We start from the raw sequence: 4956 nt of genomic DNA on the forward strand, positions 1-4956 counted from the left end.
TGGAGTTTGCAAATTGATGTTAGAATCAATTCAAAATTAAATTCACATACATATTTACTGACTTCTAAAGTTAGAAATGTAGCTGGTCATTGCCTTTACATGTTTTTCTAATCTGAAGTTTAATGGGGACTCTATAATGTTAAATTAGAATTTTTATTACACATTTTCAAGTCATTGTTCTCTTTTCATCTATTGGTGTCTAATTGGGATATATATATATATATATATATATATATATATATATATATATATATATATACAGTCTTTGATAGTAGTGAATTTATTTTTACTCTTCTTTAGTGTTTTTTTTCTTTTCAGTTCACAGAGGTTTACAATAGAATCTTAAATGTCTTGGTAGAGAATCATACCATATGACAAAGACTTTTTGTAAATCATTTTAAACATTTTTTTCATCACTTACATTTCTTATTTCATTTGACTGTATTGCAGTCAGGTTCACATTGTTGGTAGAAATCAGCCAACCAAGAGCATATTGTGGGGAAAAAAAGAGGTTTGTTTTGGCTTGCAGTCTTGAGGGAAAGCTGCACAATGGCAGGGAAAAGAATGACATCACCCCCTGGCCAACATAAGGTGGACAATAGCAACAGGAGAGTGTGTCAAACACAGGCATGGGGAAACTGGCTATAGCACCCATAAGCTCACCCTCAGCAATACACTCCCTCCAGGAGACATTAATTCCCAAATCTCCATCAGCTGGGTACCTAGCATTCAGAATACTAATTTTATGGGTACACCTGAATCAAACCACTAGATTCTTCCCCTAGCCCCCATAAACTGATATACATACATAATGTACATTACAATGCATTCAGTACAACTATAGCAATTACAATGATGTTCAAACATCCCCATAGTCAAAGATCTTTTAATTAAGCCATAAGACCAAAATATCCCCCCCCCCAAAAAAAAACATAATAGCACAGAACAAATATTCACACTGCAAAAGATGGCATTGGGCATAGCAAAGAAATATTCAGCCAATACAATATTTAAAACAACCAAGGCAGATATGAAACTCTGTAGTTTCAAGTCCAACAAATCTAGCCAGTGAGAAATCTCCAAGTCTGATAATTCTAACCAGCAACAAGTCTCTGGAGCTAGGCTACTCAAAGTCCTGGGCAACTTCATTGGGGCTGGAAGCTTTCCTTAGCAGCCATCTCTTCTTCTCGGCATCTCCACTGGATTTCCACTGCAAGCCATGGTTCATCATCACAGCTGTATGGGGTCTCCATGCAGGCAATGAGCTAACCTGCTTCACACTGCCTATGGCCATTTCCAAAACACAAGACTGTGTTGCAAACTCAATGACCCTCTCTTTCCTGCATTTCTTATGCTCCATGATATCAGGTAGGGTTTGTTAATCAACAGAGTAATAATGCAGACTTTAAAGAACAGGACACTTCTTGAGCACTCAGGGCCTTCCAAAAGAGTCTACATTCTTCCTGTTGCCCTGGTGCAGGTCAGCTAGGTCAATTTCAAAGGTTATAATGTCTCAATTGCAGCTGAATTAGCAACAGTTCTCCCAAATATTTTTCTTTCTGTGCCATATCCTTCTGCTCACACCAGTTCATTTCTACACAAAGCAACCCTGCACAACTTCTCAGAACATGGGCATAACAGCAAACTTCTCACACAAACTGCTGGCCCCGTCCAAGGCAAGCTCTTTCCCATGCTCAGAACCCAAACTTCACAGTCCATAGTTCTTGCTGTATTCATGTCTTTCAACTCTGACCAGAATAGTACATCAAGCTGCACTTACAGCACTGCAAGGCATCTCTTAGGCCAAGGTTTCAAATCCTTCCATATTTCTTTTGAAAATCAGCTCCAAAAGGCCAAAGTCACACAGTCAGATGTCTAGCAGAAATCCCACTCTTGGTAGCACTTCACTATTGTAGTCAGGGTTCACATTATTGGTAGAAATCACCCAACCAAGAGCAGCTTGTGAGAAAAAGAGGTTTATTTTGTCTTATAGCCTCAAGGGGAAGCTCCACAATGGTGGGAAAAACAATGACATGCACAGAGGATGGACATCAACCCCTGGCCAACATTAGGTGGACAATGGCAACAGGAAAGTGTGCCAAACACTGGCATGGAAGAACTGGCTATAACATCTATAAGCTTTCCCAAATTTCCATCAGTTGGGAACCTAGCATTCAGAACACCTAATTTTATGGGGAACACCTGAATCAAACCACCACAGACTGCTTGGAGTATAGTCTTGATTTTAATAGAATATTCCAAATACATAGTATTTAAAAAGGAATAACATAATATTTTAGAATGCTTATAGTATCCATAGTGAAAGAGGAACAGGAAATAGAATTTTTTTTTTTTTGAGGTAGGGTCTCACTCTAGCTCAGGCTGAGCTGGAATTCAATATGTAGTCTCAGGGTGGCCAAGTACTCATGGCAATCCTCCTATCTCTGCCTCCCAAATGCTGGGATTAAAGGCATGCGCCACCATACCCTGGAAGAAAATAGATTTTTATATGCAGTTATCTAAGGACAAGACCCAAGGAAAACAGGTTGATGCCATTTGCTTGCCCTGGCAGGACTAGAACCCATGTCTGATCCAGTCTCATCCAAGATGGCTGCAAGCTACACTCCCAGGTAGCAGCTTCCTTCATTTTCCTCATCTAGAAATTCTAAGTCATCCTCTTGAGTACATGAACCAATAAATTCTCTCCCTTATTCTTTTGAGTCTGAGGCAAGGCTCATCCTAATTAGATGTCTGACTCATATAAATGGGCCTGGCATGTGTGCAATCTCCCTCTCTCTCCCTGTCTCTCTCTCTCTCCCTCCCTCCCTCTTTTTCTCTCTCATGTCAGTGCTATCTGCCTCTTTCTCTCTCTCATAAATAAATAAATAAATAAATAAACAAACAAACAATAAATTATTAAAAATATGTGGCCTGTTGTTTTGTGTGGAATGTTCTGTATCTATTTGAGAAGTTCATTTTACCTGGAATGTAGTGCTTGTTGATTTGTCTTTCTGGATCGTCTGTCTACTATTGAAAGAAGATATTGAAGTTTCTTAATGTTAGTGTACTATTTGTCACTGCCTTTAGATTTAGTTACTTTTCTTTGTATATGTAGACACTTTAATGATGGGTACATATCTATTTACAATTAATATCTTTTCTTGTTGCACTGACTCTTTGATTATTATACAATGATCTTGTTGGTCACTTGTATTGTTTTCTACTTAAATTCTAAAGCACAGTCAGTCCTGGGCTATCCAATGACACTTCCATCAATAATGGACTTCTTATGTTAGATTATACTAGATTTGAAAACTTCGTATGTAATCCTGACATCCTACCCAATCATAATGCATTGCATTACTCATGCTTTAATGATGGTATTAATATAGACTTAATTAATTGTCAGTCCTTTAAAATTGTAATACACAGAGCCAAGTATATGATTCTATAATCCCAGAATTTGGGAGGCTAAGGCAGGAAGATTTTGCTTAGGGCCATATTTGGATACCTAGTAAGTTTGAGGCCAAATGGGGTTTGTGGTGAAATATGTATCACAAACCACAGTTCATACAATTGTCTATTGTACATAATACTTGAAGATGATGAAGATGATAATAAGTGACTAAGTGCCTTATATACTACTATAATTTATTTTTTGCCATATTCCACACTATTCTATCTATAAATTATATAAACTGTTAAATAGTATGCTATGATATGCTTGGAAAATCCTTTATCATTTCTTATTTTCTATGACCCTGGCATAAGTTGCATAAAATAGCAGTTCAAGTGATGAACCAAGTTTGTGTAGGAACACTCTATGATCTCCACACTGTAATGAAATTGCCTTTACCAATTTCTTACCACATTGCAGTTGAATGTTATATCAACTTTTCTTGGAGATTTATGAATGGACATCTCTTTTCCTAGATAGGGAAAATGATATGATAAACCAAATTAAGTCCAACTTTATGAGGCAATTTATTTGGCATGCTTAACTGAGTAGATACAGACCTTGGATAACTCCCAAATGAGTGCATCACCACACAATTTCATCCCATCATGGAAAATAAACTCTTGTAATATATATAATGGAGCTCCAACTTTAGTTAATCTATGTAATCTGACATCTCCCAAGATCCCTTACCACTGGGGGTGAGCAGTGGGACCATAATGGATGAAACCTTGGATGAGGGTCCTGTGATGTTTCTCACTTCGAATGGCTCCATTACTATTACAGTAGCTATAACTCTCATTGTATTGGTCTGCTCATTTAGTTACTATGACAGCTGGGAGGAATTTCATTGGTTTTGTCATATTGAAGGATGTAAACAGCTGATTGTGAAGAAGTGGTCTGATATCATTTTAAAGATAGCCTCATAAGACAAAACTTAAGGAAGAGGTCCCAGTATAGGAGAAAAATATGTGTAAACACTTCTAATTACTTCTCAAAATAACTCCCACCCTAGTGCCTAACATGCTTTTCTGCTGAGTTAGCCTGACCTCTGCCAGGAAGCCTTCCTAATTGAGTGTACTTATTTATTAAAGGTAATTATTATACCCTCATGAAGCAGCATTGTGATCAGAAAGAGGGAGGCATGCAGAATATTTGTGGTATAGAACAGAAGGTCAGGAAGCAGCTGGCAGAGAAATGATTGGCTTTCTTTGAGGGTGCCAGCTAGTTTTCTCAGTGGGATCTACAAAAACACAAAGCAGCCAGTTTCTGAGCAATGATGAGAGGACACCATTATTAAAGTGTAGCTGCACTGGCAAGTCAAACTATCTCTGTGACAGACATCTGTCTTTTCCTGCTGACCAGGCTCATTCTCTAGCCCCAGTATGGGAGGTATTTTCAAAGAGCTGCATCCTCCCACAGATTTAACACTCAATCCACAGAAAGTGTACATTTGAATTGTCTGCAGAGTGCCTTGATATAACAGTTTTCACCTGTGT

This window comes from Jaculus jaculus, chromosome 10 (assembly GCF_020740685.1).
Source record: "Jaculus jaculus isolate mJacJac1 chromosome 10, mJacJac1.mat.Y.cur, whole genome shotgun sequence".
NCBI lineage: Eukaryota > Metazoa > Chordata > Mammalia > Rodentia > Dipodidae > Jaculus > Jaculus jaculus.